At 46.7% G+C, this 18211-nt stretch overlaps 1 non-coding gene across 1 annotated transcript; it reads right to left on the reverse strand.

The window, feature by feature from the left end:
* Positions 1–15000: 15000 nt before the first annotated feature.
* On the reverse strand, positions 15001–15074 carry TRNAE-CUC. The gene has a single exon. It is a non-coding gene; the product is annotated as a tRNA-Glu (tRNA).
* Positions 15075–18211: the final 3137 nt, after the last annotated feature.

Consider the following 18211-nt stretch of genomic DNA (forward strand, 5'->3'; position numbering starts at 1 on the left):
CCGCGCCGCGCCCGGCCTGGGCCGACGGACCTCTGGTGGCCCCGGCGCGCTTTGCGGCCCACGTGGTGCGGCGGCGCGTTGGCTGCGCGCCCTGCCGTGCGCTCTGGCCCATTGTGTGCTAGCCCCCCGCACCAGGGCTTCACCCGCGGCCGCCTCCGGCCCCCGCCCCGCCCCGCCCCGCCAGTGGACGTGAGCCTGGCCTGACCTCCCGAACCTTTCCGCTGGCTGCTGCAGCGCGCAGCGAGGGCTCCTCTCCGGGCTGTCCTTGGAATCTGAGCCGGGCCGGCGGTGCTCTCTGGTCTAAGCTTTCCGAACACCAGACCTGGCAGGAACCCCAGAGCTCTCCTCTACTTGGTCCCACTCCTACATCTACCCGGCCAGGGTGTCGCTCGCTAATACCAAATTAAGGGCTGCCTCCCCAAGGATGGAGAACACCCCCCCCCCCCCCCCCCCCCCGCCCGCCACATTGAGCTGAGCATTCCGTTGAGAACGCACTGGGGCGAAGGGCCTGGAAGGTGGAGATTGGGGTCAGGATCTGAGCGTGCGAGGCAATGGGGATGACCTTTTGAGTCCTGCCGCCGAGGCTCTAACTGCCACCTAGGTATCGGTCTTGGGGACGGGGTGTTGTGATTGGAGTGTAAGTTGTCCTTGAAGCAGAGAGTTGTTGCATCTTGCTTTTGGAAAAGAATTCTATCTTGGGTGAATAACGTCTAGCAATAGCACAGAATGGAAAGGCAATGGAAATTCATTATGCTGGTAATTTCTCAAGTTTGTGATTGAGATTGTGGTAATAGCGGATGCTCTTAAACCCTTCCGTGTCTAGGAAAAGTTGAAAACCTCATAGAATTTTTGCAATGATGGCTCAAATGGTAAAGAATTTGCCTGCAATGCAGGAGACCCGAGTTGGATCCCCGGGCTAGGAAGATCCCCTGGAGAAGGGAATGGCTACCCACGCCAGTCTGTTTGCCTGGAGAATTCCAGGCACAGAGGAACCTGGCAGACTACAGTCCCCAGGGGTCGCAAAGAGTGGGGACAAGACTGAGCAATTAACACTTTCACTTTTTTCACTTTCGTGTCCGTTCTTGGTATATTTAAGCATTTTCTGCTACTTTCCCCCAGTGCTAGCATTGACAGAGCAGCTTTTAACTCAGGTAGCCCAGGCTCTGCCTCTTACTAGCTGTGTGATCTCAAGCAAGTCACTTAGCTGCTTTAAGGTACCAGTTTTATCATCATTTTATCCTAAGGTGGAAGATACCAGCCACCTCCTCAGATTGGAAAGATTAAATGAAAAATTTTTTATACCAGAGTCTCCCAGCCCACAACCACCTCAAGGTGAGATTCCTGAAGGACAGGAGCCTTTGTTGAGAGAGTTGTCATCTCCCACAGGGCCCTGTGTGAGGGAGAAGAGTGTGATTTATCATGAATGAAGTAAAAGGAGGGCCGATTTGTAGGAAGGCCTATGGCTGGGGCTCTCCCAGCACCAGGACCATCCAAGGGCCACCCACTCCCACCAGGCTTAATCGTCCTTTCTCTTAGCCATACCCACTGCCAATCTCCTGATCCTCACTATCTTCCAAGACCTTACTGTCTAGGACGTGTGCCCTCCGTTAATCTCCAGCCACACAGCTTCCACCCCACATAGGGTCTGGAGGATTGAGGCCAACCCTAGAAATTTCCATAAATGCACTGACTGCCTCCATGGTAAAACAAGATGCTGAGCCTCTCCTGAGGTTGTCCTCATGAGCTGGGATCCTCATTTGTTCCCTAACTCCTTCCCCAGAATGGATATTTCAGCCTTTGCCAGTTCCCCCTAATCCTGGGAGTGGAGAGGTGCAACCTGCTAGAAGGCCCAACTCAGATGTCTCTTTCTGGGAGGTGCCTTTAGTGTAGTGGTGAAGTTTATGAGTTGCATTTTACTTATTTTTTGACTGCACAGTGCGTGTAGGATTTTAGTTTCCCGACCAGGGATTGAACCGTGCTCCCTGCATTGGAAACTCGGAGTCTTAACCACTGGACCACCAGGAAAGTCCTTTGTGGTTTGCATTTTAAACTGCCTGTGTTTAAATCCTGGCCACACCAGTTAAACTATTAGTTATGTGATCTCCAGAAGTGGTTTTAATCTGTCAATTCTTTGCCTGTAAAAGAACAATAGTCTTAATATTCAGCTATTTTTGAGTTCTGAAATGTTGGTGTTTTCTTGGTGAAATGCTGTTAACTTATCTAAATCTTAAATGTGAATTATTTTATGTTGAGACTAAGATCAGTGACTTAGCCAATTGATGTGAAAAGACATATTGATACTGTATAAATCTATGCAGATCCGCCCATGTGAATCTCAATAAGCATCTGTAGTGAGCTACTGCCAAGCTTCTGTTACAAGCCTGAGTGTTACTCACAGGTCAAAGACTTTCCAAACAAATGAACGGATATGAGAAAAAATGATACCACCATCTATACATGATGAAAATAAAAAATTCTGAATATGTTTTCTTTTTAACCAAAACCATAGCTTAGTGGCACTAAAAGTGTGCAGACTTTGTAAAGAAACAAAAAAAACCATTCAGAAAAATCTCAAATCTATTGAATAAGAGGTGAAACTATTTGGAGAAGGATGCTTCAACTCTGGCCCTTTGGTCCATTTTCCATAAAGCGGTCATGTTTCTTCTAAAACCTAAGTCAGGGCGCTCGGGACCCCGCCATCTTCCTGGGAAGGAGCCAAAGGTCCTTCTGTCTGCTCACCCTCCCAACCCCTCCTCCCTGTCTCTCTCATCACTCACCCACCCAACCACCATTTTCTTTCTTGTTCCTCTAACACTCTGATCACCTTCCCACTTCACGACTTTGCTTTTCCTGCCCCCTGATACCCACACAGCACCCACCACTGCTTCCTTCGGGCCTCTGCTCAAAGGAGCCTTCTTAACTTGTTGTATGCAAAATATTGGGTTGGCCAAAACGTTCATTTGGGTTTTTCCATAAGATGGTACAGAAAAGCTTGGACCAACTTTCTGGCCAACCCAGTACCAGTTATCTCTTTACTGCCCTGCTGGTTCTTTTTCCTAGCTTGTCTAACCTGACTTCTTACTTGTTTGTCATTTTCTTATCTAAAGTCCATCTTCCCTGAGGGTGGGGAGTTTGTTTTGCTGGCAGATGAAGTCTTGGCACCTGAAAGCAGGGCCTGACTCACAGAGGAAGTTCAATAAATACCGGTTGCTTCTATGAAAACTGGGTATCAAATGAAAATATTTGGAGTTTGACTAAGACCCTTTCTTCATCATCCCATTTCCTCCATCCCTCCACTGGGGTAGTCTTGCAGAGAGCTTCTGCAGCCACTGCTGGTGCTCTGTAGACAAAAACACCCTGTAATTCAATAATGGCACCATTCATGTGCTTTATTAGTATTATTTTTAATACTTTTATTGAGATATTTATATACCATGCCATTCACCCATTTAAAGTGTGTAATTCAGTGGTTTGTAGTATAATCATGGAGTTGCACAACCATAAACACAATCAATTTCAGAACATTTGCAATACCCAGAAGAAACTGCTCTCCTTAGCCTTAACTCCCCATATCTTACCCCAGAGTTAGAGACCAGCCTAACCTGCCTCTTGAGAAATCTGTATGCAGGTCAGGAAGCAACAGTTAGAACTGGACATGGAACAACAGACTGGTTCCAAATAGGAAAAGGAGTGCGTCAAGGCTGTATATTGTCACTGCTTATTTAAGTTATATGCAGAGTACATCATGAGAAACGCTGGACTGGAAGAAACACAAGCTGGAATCAAGATTGCCGGGAGAAACATCAATAACCTCAGATATGCAGATGACACCACCCTTATGGCAGAAAGTGAAGAGGAGCTAAAAAGCCTCTTGATGAAAGTGAAAGAGGAGAGTGAAAAAGTTGGCTTAAAGCTCAACATTCAGAAAACGAAGATCATGGCATCCGGTCCCATCACTTCATGGGAAATAGATGGGGAAACAGTGGAAACAGTGTCAGACTTTATTTTTTTGGGCTCCAAAATCACTGCAGATGGTGATTGCAGCCATGAAATTAAAAGATGCTTCCTCCTTGGAAAAGTTATGACCAACCTAGATAGCATATTCAAAAGCAGAGACATTACTTTGCCAACTAAGGTCCATCTAGTCAAGGCTATGGTTTTTGAACTGTGGTGTTAGAGAAGACTCTTGAGAGTCCCTTGGACTGCAAGGACATCCAACCAGTCCATTCTGAAGGAGATCAACCCTGGGATTTCTTTGGAAGGAATGATGCTAAAGCTGAAACTCCAGTACTTTGGCCATCTCATGCAAAGAGTTGACTCATTGGAAAAGACTCTGATGGTGGGAGGGATTGGGGGCAGGAGGAGAAGGGGACGACAGAGGATGAGATGGCTGGATGCCATCACGGACTCGATGGACGTGAGTCTGAGTGAACTCTGGGAGTTGGTGATGGACAGGGAGGCCTGGCATGCTGTGATTCATGGGGTCGCAAAGAGTCGGACACGACTGAGCAACTGAACTGAACTGAATCTACTGTCTGTGAATTTGTCCATTCTGGATTTGTCTTTTAATTGGAGGAGAATTGCTTTACAGCGTTGTGTTGGTTTCTGCCATACAACACGGCAGTTCAGTTCAGTTCAGTCACTCAGTTGTGTCCGACTCTTTGCGACCCCATGAATCGCAAAGGTGGCCAAAGTACTGGAGTTTCAGCTTCAGCATCAGTCCTTCCAAAGAACACCCAGGACTGATCTCCTTCAGAATGGCCTGGTTGGATCTCCTTGCAGTCCAAGGGACTCTCAAGAGTCTTCTCCAACACCACAGTTCAAAAGCATCCGTTCTTCAGCGCTCAGCTTTATTTGTAGTCCAACTCTCACATCCATACACGACTACTGGAAAAACCATAGCCTTGACTAGACGGACCTTTGTTGGCAAAGTAATGTCTCTGCTTTTCAATATACTGTCTAGGTTGGTCATAACTTTTCTTCCAAGGAGTAAGCGTCTTTTAATTTCATGGCTGCAGTCACCATCTGCAGTGATTTTGGAGCCCCCCAAAATAAAGTCTGACACTGTTTCCACTGTTTTCCCATCATTATGCATGTACAACCTCCCTCTTGAGCCTCCCTCCCCTGGACATTCTGTTTGCACAGAATCAAATGTGGTGCTTTGTGACTGCCTTCTTCCATTTAGCACAAGTTCAAGCCTCACGCATGCTGTGCCATGCCGTACGTCCGTGTGCAGCACTTTGTTCCTTTTTATCATGAAATAGAATTCCGTCATGTGGGCATGCTGCGTGTTATTCATCCATTCAGCAGTCGGTGGACATTTGGGTTGCCTCCATTTGGGGCCATTATGAATGAGGTCGCATGAACATTTGTGTACTAGTTTTTGTGTAGAAACATGTTTTCCCTTCTCTTGGGTGTGGGAACTTCCCTGGTGGCTCAGACGGTTAAGTGTCTGTCTACAATGAGGGAGACCTGGGTTCGATCCCTGGGTCGAGAAGATCCCCTGGATAAGGAAATGGCAATCCACTCCAGCACTCTTGCCTGGAAAATCCCATGGACCGAGGAGCCTGGTAGGCTACAGTCCATGGGGTCGCAAAGAGTCGGACACAACTGAGCGATTTCGCTTTCACTTTTTCACTTTGGGTGTGGTTAACTCTGTGTTTCATGATATGAGGAGTTTTCTTTGGATTGTTTTCCAAAGTGACTGCACCATTTCACGTTCCCACCAGCAGTACTTAAGGGTCCCAGTGTCTCCCCATCCTCCTTAGCACTTGTTATCTTTTTTTTTTTTAATCTGTCTTTTTGATTATAGCCATCTCACAGGTTTAAGGGTCTTTTTTCATTTTCTTTATGGTGCTGCTTGAAGCACAAACAAATTTTAATTTTGGAAATTCGCTGGCGGTCCAGTGGTTAGGACTTGGTGCTTTCACTGCCAGGGCCTAGGTTCGATCCTGATCGGGGAACTAAGGCCCACATGCTGCCCAGGCGGCTAATGAGTAAATAAATGTGGACTGACTGTTTTGAGCAGGAGTAGGGTTTCTGCTTCTTGAATCTTTAACATCCTGTCTTTTGCCAATTCTGGAAAATTAGTAATCATCCTCTCTTTAAATATTGTCTTTCCCCCATTCTTTGTTTCTCCTTATAGAACTTCTTAGACCTGTGTGAGTTTGTTATTCTTCCTTCTATGTGTCCTAACTTCTGTGTCATATTTTCCACCATTTTACCCTTCTGTGCATTCTGAGCACAGTCTATTCCTCAGATACATCTCCCAGGTCAGTCATTTTCATTTTGAATTTATTTAACTTGTTACGTTACTAATTGCCCTTTTAAAATTGTGTTACATTGAGTGCATTTTTATCTTTAAAAGTTCTGTTTGATTCTTCTTAAAACCTGTCTCCTTGGCCCAGTGGTTAGGACTCCACGCTTGCACTGCCGAGAACGTGGGTTCCACCCCTTGTTGAGAAGCTAAGGCCCCATAAGCGGCAAGGTGCAGCCAAAAAGACCCACAAAACCACCCTGCCTCTGTTTCCACCCTGATAATGTCTTATTCTTTAGCTTTCTAATTCCTAATATTTTTTCCTTTAATCATTTGTTAAGTGATGGTATTGAATTATAACATCAGTTCAGTTCAGTCACTCAGTCATGTCCGACTCTTTCTGACCCCGTGGACCGCAGCACGCCAGGTTTTCCTGTCCGTTGCCAACTCCCCGAGCTTGCTCAAACTCATGTCCATTGAGTCAGTGATGCCATTGAATTATACATCTGAAAAAGTATACAAATCCTACGTATGCATGTCACTAAATCTTCAAAAACTGAACAAACACAGGTAACCGGCACTTGGATCAGGACACAGAATATTCCAGTACCCCTAGAAGCCTCCCTCATGTCCACTCCTTACCCCTAAAGGCAGCCACTCTCCGCCCCCGCCCTGCTTTCTTGGCACTCGGGATTTTAGTTCTCAGACCTGGGATCAAACCCACGCCCCCTGCAGTAGGTGTGCAGAGTCTCAACCACTGGACCTCCAGGGAAGTCTGGCAACCACTCTGTAATCACCTTTAACAGACTTATTTTGTGTTCTCTTTCACAGTGTTGTCCTGTATTCTGGAGACCTGGGGCCTCTGGTTTGTTTTGTCTTCTGAGTTTCCACCCCAGTGAATCGTCCCCCTGGGGGGTTTGACATTTCTTACTGTGAGCTCATCCTTAGGGTGGCTGGTTCTTGTTTTTTTTTTCCCTCCAATAGAATCTGTTGCAGCCTGGATCTTGGGAACACAACTTCCAAGCTTTTTTTTCCCCCTTTTCGCTTTTCCCCCAGAAGTATCCTCAGGCTTTGTTCAGTACTTATGTCTTTCAAGTTGGGACTTTTCTGAACCATTCCTGTCCAGTCAGTGCAGAGCTGGGTTGGGAGTTCTGATTCTCAGGCTGCAACAGACAAGCTTGCTTGTCACCTCCTTGTAGGTGAGCATTTTTTAAAATAATTTTATTCATTTATTTATTTGGGGGTATGCTGGGTCTTCGTTGCCGCATGGGCTTTTTCTCAGATTTTTGGTGAGCGGAAGGCTGCTAGTTGTGTGGGGCTTCTTACTGTGGTGGCTTCTCTCTTGTTGCTGAGCGCAGGCTCTGAAGCAGAGGTTCAGTAGATGTGGTGCACGAGCTTAGCTCTTCCGTGGCATGTGGGACCTTCCCAGACCAGGGATCGAACCCATGTCTCCTGCATTGGCAGGCAGATTCTTTACCACTGAGCCACCGGGGAAGCCCCCTAGATGGGCATTTTTTCTCAAGTTCTTTAAAGGTCCAGCTTTAGACAGAGCTCTCACGACCTGCCCCAAGCTTAGGCATGCTCCCAAGGCTGTCTCCTATCCCCACATGCGCTTGAGCACAAGCCCCTGCTGTGCCCCTGTCCTCACCCCAGAAGCAGGGCAAGTTGTTCTCTGTAGGGGTCAGCCCCCTCTTATTTCTGGCATCTGCGATTTCTCTCTTTCCTGGGACCTCAGCTGAGTGTTTCAAATAATTTCTGTTCTGTCCACCTTGAGGAGGTACTGAGCATTTGAAAGGTAGTTAATGTGACTGTGGAACTCATTTTTAAATTGTTTAATTTTAACCAAACTTCATTGAAATTTAAATAGCACATGTGGCTGGTGGCTCCCTTACTGGACAGTGCAGCCTTTGAAAGGAAGGAGGAGCTTAGGTCAGACTAACCCCAGGGCATGGATAACCCGCATTCCAGCCTCCTGGGTTGGCCTGGATTCCATTCTGTGGGTTTGGACCCCTGTGAGCTTGATGAAATGGGCCAGTCAACCTGGAGGACAAGCCCTGGGCGGTGCCCCAGGGATTTGTATTAGGCCCTACCTATTTATGTGTGACAGAGTTGAGAAGGATCCCGCCTGCAATGCGGGAGACCTGGGTTCAGTCCCTGGGTCTGGAAGATCCCCTGGAGAAGGGAAAGGCTACCCACTCCAGTATTATGGCCTAGAGAATTCCATGGACTGTATAGTCTACGGAGTCACAGAGTTGGACATGACTGAGCGACTTTCACTTTCATGGCAACTTAGGTGACAGTCAAGAGCCTGGATGACCTCTTTTGTCCCTTAAACCCTCAGTGTTCCTTCTCTCTCCCCTCCCCCCTCCTCTATTCTGTCTTCAGCCCTTTCCTGACCCCAGATTCTCCCTGAAAAGTTCTTCCTCCAGGGACTCCAGCTCCCCTGGATGCTTCGATAACAGCCTCATACATCTTAGGGTTCCCCAAACTGGTCCCACTTTCCAAAACCTGCAGGCCTCTGCCCATCCTGATGAACTTATGGTTGCCAGCAGGGGTGGGCAGGGGGAGGAATGGATGGGGGAAGGGACAGTTAGGGATTTGGGGATGGACATGTACACACTGTTATACTTAAAGTGGCGCTAGTGGAATGGAGTAGCCATCATGGTCAACACAAGAGTCCAAAATGCAGTACTTGCAATCTCAAAAATGACAGAATGATCTCTGTTCGTTTCCAAGGCAAACCATTCAATATCACAGTAATCCAAGTCCATGCCCCAACCAGTAATGCTGAAGAAGCTGAAGTTGAACAGTTCTATGAAGACCTACAAGACCTTTTAGAACTAATACCCCCCAAAAAATGTCCTTTTCATTGTAGAGGAGTGGAATGCAAAAGTAGGAAGTCAAGAAACACCTGGAGTAACAGGCAAATTTGGCCTTGGAATACAGAATGAAGCAGGGCAAAGGCTAACAGAGTTTTGCCAAGAGAACGCACTGGTTATAGCAAACACCCTCTTCCAACAACACAAGAGAAGACTCTACACATGGACATCACCAGATGGTCAACACCGAAATCAAATGGATTATAGTCTTTGCAGCCAAAGATGGAGAGCTCTATACAGTCAGCAAAAACAAGACCAGGAGCTGACTATGGCTCAGATCATGAACTCCTTATTGCCAAATTCAGACTTAAATTGAAGAAAGTAGGGAAAACCACTAGACCATTCAGGTATGATCTAAATCAAATCCCTTATGATTATACAGTGGAAGTGAGAAATAGATTTAAGGGACTAGATCTGATAGATAGAGTGCCTGATGAACTATGGAATGAGGTTCATGACATTGTATAGGAGACAGGGATCAAGACCATCCCCATGGAAAAGAAATGCAAAAAAGCAAAATGGCTTTCTGGGGAGGCCTTACAAATAGCTGTGAAAAGAAGAGAAGCGAAAAGCAAAGGAGAAAAGGAAAGATATAAGCATCTGAATGCAGAATTCCAAAGAATAGCAAGAAGAGATAAGAAAGCCTTCTTCAGCGATCAATGCAAAGAAATAGAGCAAAACAACAGAATGGGAAAGACTAGAGATCTCTTTAAGAAAATCAGAGATACCAAGGGAACATTTCATGTAAAGATGGGCTTGATAAAGGACAGAAATGGTATGGACCTAACAGAAGCAGAAGATATTAAGAAGAGGTGGCAAGAATACATAGAAGAACTGTACAAAAAAGATCTTCACGACCAAGATAATCACGATGGTGTGATCACTCACCTAGAGCCAGACATCCTGGAATGTGAAGTCAAGTGGGCCTTAGAGCATCACTGTGAACAAAGCTAGTGGAGGTGATAGAATTCCAGTTGAGCTATTTCAAATCCTGAAAGATGATGCTGTGAAAGTGCTGCACTCAATATGCCAGCAAATTTGGAAAACTCAGCAGTGGCCACAGGACTGGAAAAGGTCAGTTTTCATTCCAATTCCAAAGAAAGGCAATGCCAAAGAATGCTCAAACTACTGCACAATTGCACTCATCTCACATGCTGGTAAAGTAATGCTCAAAATTCTCCAAGCCAGGCTTCAGCAATACGTGAACCGTGAACTTCCAGATGTTCAAGCTGGTTTTAGAAAAGGCAGAGGAACCAGAGATCAAATTGCCAACATCCGCTGGATCATGGAAAAAGCAAGAGAGTTCCAGAAAAACATCTATGTCTGCTTTATTGACTATGCCAAAGCCTTCGACTGTGTGGATCACAATAAACTGTGGAAAATTCTGAAAGAGATACCAGACCACCTGACCTGCCTCTTGAGAAACCTATATGCAGGTCAGGAAGCAACAGTTAGAACTGGACATGGAACAACAGACTGGTTCCAAATAGGAAAAGGAGTACATCAAGGCTGTATATTGTCACGCTGCTTATTTAACTTATATGCAGAGTACATCATGAGAAATGCTTGCCTGGAAGAAGCACAAGCTGGAATCAAGATTGCCAGGAGAAACATCAATAACCTCAGATATGCAGATGACACCACCCTTATGGCAGAAAGTAAAGAGGAGCTAAAAAGCTTCTTGATGAAAGTGAAAGAGGAGCGTGAAAAAGTTGGCTTAAAGCTCAACATTCAGAAAACGAAGATCATGGCATCTGGTCCCATCACTTCATGGCAAATAGATGGGGAAACAGTGTCAGACTTGATTTTTTTGGGCTCCAAAATCACTGTAGATGGTGATTGCAGCCGTCAAATTAAAAGACGCTTACTCCTTGGAAGAAAAGTTATGACCAAGCTAGATAGCATATTGAAAAGCAGAGACATTACTTTGCCAACAAAGGTCCATCTAGTCAAGGCTATGGTTTTTCCAGTAGTCATGGATGGATGTGAGAGTTGGACTGTGAAGAAGGCTGAGCGCCGAAGAATTGATGCTTTTGAACTGTGGTGTTGGAGAAGACTCTTGAGAGTCCCTTGGACTGCAAGGAGATCCAATCAGTCCATTCTAAAGGAGATCAGCCCTGGGTGTTCTTTGGAAGGAATGATGCGAAAGCTGAAACTCCAGTACTTTGGCCACCTCATGCGAAGAGCTGACTCATTGGAAAAGACTCTGATGCTGGGAGGGATTGGGGGCAGGAGGAAAAGGGGACGACAGAGGATGAGATGGCTGGATGGCATCACTGACTCGATGGATGTGAGTCTGAGTGAACTCTGGGAGTTGGTGATGGACAGGGAGGCCTGGCATGCTGCGATTCATGGGGTCGCAAAGAGTCGGACACGACTGAGCGACTGAACTGAACTGAACTGAACTGAAGTGGTAAAGAACCCACCTGCCAATGCAGGAGACATAAGAAGCATGTGTTTGATCCCTGGGTCAGGAAATCCCCTGGAGGAGGGCATAGCAACCCATTCCAGTATTCTTGCCTGGAGATCCCATGGACAGAGGAGCCAGGTGGGCTACAGTCCGTGGGGTTGCAAAGAGTCAGACACGACTGAAGCTACTTAGCACACACTTAGCACAAAACCAACAAGAACCTACTGTACAGCCCAGGGAAGTCTGTTTAATGTTATGTGGCAGCCTGGATGGGAGGGGAGCTTGGGAGAGAATGGATACATGTGTATGGCTTAGTCCCTTCAGTGTCCACCTGAAACTATCACAACATTGTTAATCGGGTATACCCTAATACAAAATAAAAAGTGTTTTTTTTTTAAAGCCAGTCTCAAACATTACCTCCCCCCAAAGCCCAACTTCTCTACTCCCCAAATATTCTAATACATGTCCATGTTCTAATACGTATGTACACAGGTGTGTGTACATATACACATGGATAAAATTTGTTTTTAAGAGTAAACTTTATAGCATAAGATTCAGAATCCACCCAGGAATGTAAGGTAAAAAGTTTGTTTCTTCCGACACCCTGGGCTCCAGGCCACCCAATTCCTCTTTCCAAAGACAACTGCTTCCCTGGTGGCTCAGATGGTAAAAATCCACCTGCAATGCGGGGGACCTGGGTTCGATCCCTGGGTTGGGAAGATCCCCTGGAGGAGGGCATGGCTACCCGCTGCAGTATTCTTGCCCGGAGAGTCCCCATTAACAGAGGAGCCTGGCAGGCTACAGTCCATGGGGTTGCAAAGAAGCAGACAGGACTGTGAGCACAGGCACACGTGGGCAGAACAAAACCTTGGAACACACCTGGAAGCCCATCAGTGGTAGAACAGATGAAAAAGTCGTCATGTCAGTCAGTGGAGTAGCTCACCAAAGTGAGAATGAGTCAGCTGCAACTGCACACAATGTGGATAAATGAAAGAAGCCAGACACAGGGCCTCCTCTGGCAGTCCAGTGGTTAAGACTCGGCACGTCCACTGCAGGAGGGGCTCACTCGGGTTCCATCCCTGGTGGGGGAACTAAGATCCCACATGTCTCACGGTGCAGCCAAAAAAAAAAAAAAAACAGACATAAAAACATACTGAGTCTTTATATATTAAATGTCCGAAAAACAGGCAAAACTCAACTCCAGTGTTAGAAGTCAGGAGAGCAGTTACTTTTGGGGTAGCACATGCTGGTATTGGGAGGCTGGAACCTACTGCTCTATCTAGATGCTGGTCAATTGGGTGTGTGAAAATTCATTGAGCTTTTCCTATATATATATACACCTTTATATATGTATATTATATTACACTTATAAAAAAGAAGTTACAAAAAAGAAATGAGAAACCTTTCCATATACTGCAATCAGGGATCTCTAAGGCTGAGATGGAAAGAAAAAAAGGGAGTACACGCCCATTAAAAACAAGTTGTTTTCTGGAAAGAACATGAACCTCTTATCTGCTGGCAAAGCCACAGTATAATTGCGTGGGCCTCCTGAACTTCTGCCACATGAATGTATTTCTTATTGGAGAAAATGAAAGTTTCAGATTGGCCTTTAAGAAACATTATGGGGCCCCTGCCAGGCACTGGCTGGACCACGCTTCCTGCTCACCTGAGCCTGAGAGGACCAGCACCAGCCTGCAGGTACCCACAGCATGAGCGATGCTGGCAGTGAGGCCTGGAATGAACCACCCCACTCCTGTGATGGAGAATTTCAGAAGCATCTGGATCTCAGGTTCCCCAGCTCTGGCTTTCACAGGTGTGCTTTGGTGCCTTAGGAGCCTGGAGAAGGGCCCCCGAGGCTGTGACCCCAGCTTTAAGCACTGTGACTCTATTCTGTGTACTCGGTTCTATGAAGCTATTGTTTGAAAAATAACTCCATTGCTAAAGAGTCCAAAAGCCCCTTTTCTAATGAAATGCTTGCCCAGAAGTTCTCAGTAGCCTGTTGGTTACGTGGCTCTATTTACGGGACTGTCTCGAAAGTTGCAAGACTCTCAGCATCCACCGTGCATCAACAATATTTGCAATCACCATGACGACCAAAAGCACCCCTTAAATCATCCAGCGGGCGAGAGGGGGCTGGGGTGCACTAACCAAAGCAAGAGATTCTTCACCAGTGTGACGGTCCACAAACTTTCTGGGATACCCCCCAGTGACAAGGAGCTCACCACCTCCCCAGGCAGCCCATGCCGCATTCAGCAGCTCTGTCTCCACACACAGCTTCCTTTTCCCTGTAATGTCCACCAGTTAGTTCCAGGTATCAGTCAAAACATGGAGAGTAAATCAAACTCCTTTCCCCTATTTACATCACACCACCCATGAGATGGGGGCTTCCCTGGTGGCTCAACGGCAAAGAATCTGCCTGCGATGCAGGAGCCTTAAGAGATCTGGGTTCGATCCCTGAGTCAGTAAGATCCCCTGGAGCAGGACACGGCAACCGACTCCAGTCTTCTTGCCTGGAGAATCCCATGGACAGAGGAGCATGGTGGGCTACAGTCCATGGGGTGGCATAGAGTCAGACTCGACTGAGCCCAGCACAGCGCCCATGAGTCATTTCTTTTCTAAGTTTTCCGTTTGCTTGCTTATTTACTTGGCTGTGCTGGGTCTTAGTTGCAGCATGCAGGACTTCTAGTTGTTTTTTAGTTGTTAAGTCATGAACAACTCTTTGCATCCCCATGGACTGCAGCACGCCAGGCTTCCTGTTCTTCACTATCTCCCAGAGTTTGCTCAGACTCATGTTCATTGAGTTGGTGATGCCATCCAACCATCTCATCCTCTCTCCTCCCCTTCTCCTCCTGCCCTCAGTCTTTCCCAGCATCAGGGAGGATCTGTAGCTGCAGAATGTAAACTCTTAGATACAACATGTGGGATCTAGTTCCCTGACCAGGGATCAAACCCAGGCCTCCTTGCTTTGGAACTGCAGTCTTAACCACTGGACCACTAGGGAACTCCAGCCATGAGATGTTTCTGTCAAAACGATTAACTGAGCTGAGTCAAGTCTCTATATTTAACTTCTCTTCCCATTTATAGAAAATAAAGGGGATGGAGGAATAAGGTAAGTGCTACCTCAAGGAAAATGACAGATCCAGAAGATGGAACTTTGTATAAGATGATTGGCCTGGCACAAAAAAAAAAAAAAAAAAAAATACCAGGGATGAAAGGATTGGTGGGGGCACAGGAAGAAAGAGAACGACAGACAAAGGTGCCCTGAGCCTTGACTGGGTCCTGATGCGACCAGCAAAAGAATAACAACTCAGCTATAAAATGCTTAGCTGAGAAAACTGGGGAAACTGACTTTAGACTAGATAGTAGTAATACTGGAAATAATTGTTATTTGTTTTTCATTTTTAAAAATATTTATTTGGCTGTTCTGGGTCTTAGTTGCAGCATGAGGGATCTAATTCCCTGACCAGGGATTGAACCTGGGCCCCCTGCATTTGAGAGTGCAGAGTCTTAGCCTCTGGACCACCAGAGAAGTCCCTATTGCTAATTTTCTTGAGTCTGATCATGGTTTTGTGGTTTTGAAGATAATGTATTTTTAGGAGGCGTCTGCATGCCGAAGTATTTGCTATGTTCAGGAAGTGAAATGTCATGATGTTTGCAAAGTGATTTCAAATAGTTCAGCAAAACCAACCAAACAATTAACCTTGTACACACACTGCCAGATGTTAACAATTATTGGATGTAGGTGGCGGGTGTAAGGGACTCATTAACTTATTATTTCAAGGTTTCTTAATGTTTGAAATGCCTCATAATGAAAAGTTTGCAGAAACATCTTTCCTTAAAGACAGCCCACTGGGGGGACTTCCATCCTGGACCAGTGGCTAAGACTCCAATGCTCCCAATGCAGGGGGCCCAGGTTCGATCCCTGGTCAGAAAACTAGATCTCACATGCGAAATTATGAGTTCCCATGCTGCCACTAAGACCCGATGCAGCCAAATAAATATTTTAAGCAGAATTCTATAGTGTCTCAAAAAAAAAAAAAGCAGTTGATGTTTTATACTCAGTGTGCCCACTTTTGTGTTTGTGGTTCTGTACAGTTAGCTTCTGTAAACCAAGCAGACAAAAAGCTCAACTCCATGGAGACAGGTTTGGGAAAGCAAGTGGTATCTGGGAATTGTGAGGCCAGTAAGCTGTGTTTCTCTAGGGAAGAAGGTGAGGCTGGAGGGTGGTCTGGGTGGCTTGGGGAAGGGCCTCAAATGCCAGGTTAAAGAGGCTGATTTCCTCTGCAAGGACTTGGACCAGCTGCCGAATGGGTCAACTCTGGGCTGTAGTTGGGAGCAGAGAGGGTGACGATGGACGGGGGAAGTGCTTTAATCTCAAGCGCCCTGAAGAGCAAGGCTTGTCCTTGGGGGTCTGTGATCATCAGTGTATGGCTGCCACTTGGGGACACCAAGGGAAAAACATGCATGTGGACCCAATAAATTACTCAAGAGCAGCCAGAGTTCTTTCCTTGTATGTGGAATCTACTGTATAGTGTTAGCTTATTTAAAAGCAAAAGCAGGGAATTCTCTGGTGGTCCCATGGCTAGGACTCTGAGCTCCTAAAGCAGGGGTTCGGGATCCTATGCCTGGTCAGGGAACCAGATCCCACGTGATGCAACTAAGGAGTTCACATGCCACAACTAAGACCTGGCACAGCCAGATAAATATTTTTTAAATTAAAAAAAATAAAAAGAAAGCAAACCACCATTGGAGGCAGACAAAGCGAGTCTGAGGCCCTGAGGAGGGGCCCACCAGCGCCAGACTAGAGGCTGCAGGTGAGTTAGGAGGTATGATGACCCAGAGGGCCATGCTGGTGGCTGACCTCAGATGATGATGCAGAGGGACAGTGGCAGGCAGAGGCCTGATTGCAGAGATGCCCAGAAGTAGATTCCATCCTGAAGACTTTGAGAAAGAGGAGGCCGGAGTCCAGGGTGACTCCCAGGTGTCTGCGTGGGTTGGATGGGTAAGGATGACACTTTGGAGCTGGGATCCCAGAAGGAGGGCAGGATGCTTGGGGGAAACTGAAGTCTGTGTCTGGGCACTTGGCCTTTGAGGAGTCTTTGGGTCTTCCTGCAACCAGCTGGAGACCTGGAGAGATGAGTTGGAGGCCCTAGGGTGGGCAGCCCTGCTGCAGGTGGAATTCTCTGCCGAGAGTCAGGAAAGGGTTGAGGACAGGATGAGAAGGGAAGGGATGGAGAAGGAAAGCTGAGGCTTTAAGGGGCAAAAGGAAGCCCTACAGGGTCCTAACACGCAGGGCTTCCTGGTCCTTCACCATCTCCCGGAGCTTGTTCAAACTCGTGTCCATTGAGTCAGTGATGCCATCCAACTATCTCATCCTCTGTCGCCCCCTTCTCCTGCCGATCCTTCTCCACTCTGTGTCACACCCAGAACGGACAAACAGGTGGGGCCTAATGCAGACCTCTGAGATACCCCTAGGGCCTGTCCTCCAGGCTGACTGGCCCACTCATCAAGCACACGTGGGTGTAAATCCACAGAATGGAATCCAGGCCAACCTGCATGCTTCCCTCATGACCTCCATCGAGGTCCTCAGAGACCCGGACAGAGGCTGGAATGCAGGTTGTCCACCCCGAGGGTAGTCTGACCTGGGCCTGCCAAGCCCGTGGGGGTGGTGGTAAGTTCCTCCTCTCTGTTTTAGGGGAAGGGAAAATGATCTTTATTGAGTGGTTGCTCTCTGGTTTAATCACGCATCAGACCTGCACAGTGGGTATTACGCTGACCACAGGCGTCACTCAGTCATCTTTCATGCATTCACGTATTCACTGCACATTTACTCAGCACCTTCTGTGGGTGCATTAGGCACAGAAGTCTAAGACACCAGGAACTGAATCAGAACACCGGGGAAGTGAGTTGTGTCGGTTCCCAAATTGTGCCTGGCTGCTCAGTGGCTTCAGCTGTGTTCGACTCTTTGCAACCCTATAGATTATAGCCCTCCAGGCTCCTCTGTTCGTGGAATTCCCAGGCAAGAATCCCGGAGTGGGTTTTCATGCCCTCCTCCAGGAGATCTTCTCGACCCAGAGATCGAACCCACATCTCTTACGTCTCCTGCACTGGCAGGCGGGTTCTTTACCACTAGCGCCACTTCTCAAGTTACAGAGGAACAATCCCCACTGTCACCCCATTTCTGGCCCCAGATGCACCCAAATTTTGGCAGACTCTCTAGGAGGCAGTGTCAGGATTTTGGCAGGGGAAGAAGGCCTAGGAAACATGTTCTGAGAAACCTCCCCATGTGCTTCTGATTTGGCAGCTAGGATAACCAGGAAACTCGACAAGTAAAACCCTTTGAAATGTTTGATCAAATTAAAGTTATTTTAGATGCACAGCTGAGCTCCCAGGGAAGAAAGAGAAGACCCGGGGGTCCAGAAACAAACGGGACTAAACACCACACATGACCGACAATGAGTCAGTATGGCAGTTGGACTCACTTACAATGAAAATTGCACCCATTATTGTACCCATTATTAAGAAATGTTGTATACGTATAAGAAATATATGTATACTATGGCTGATTCATGTTGAGGTTTGACAGAAAACAACAGAATTCTGTAAAGCAATTAGCCTTCAATTAAAAAATAAATTAAAAAGAAAAAAAAGAAGTGTCGAGGGCTT

Source organism: Oryx dammah, unplaced genomic scaffold (genome assembly GCF_014754425.2).
Source record: "Oryx dammah isolate SB20612 unplaced genomic scaffold, SCBI_Odam_1.1 HiC_scaffold_2, whole genome shotgun sequence".
In the NCBI taxonomy this organism is placed as follows: domain Eukaryota; kingdom Metazoa; phylum Chordata; class Mammalia; order Artiodactyla; family Bovidae; genus Oryx; species Oryx dammah.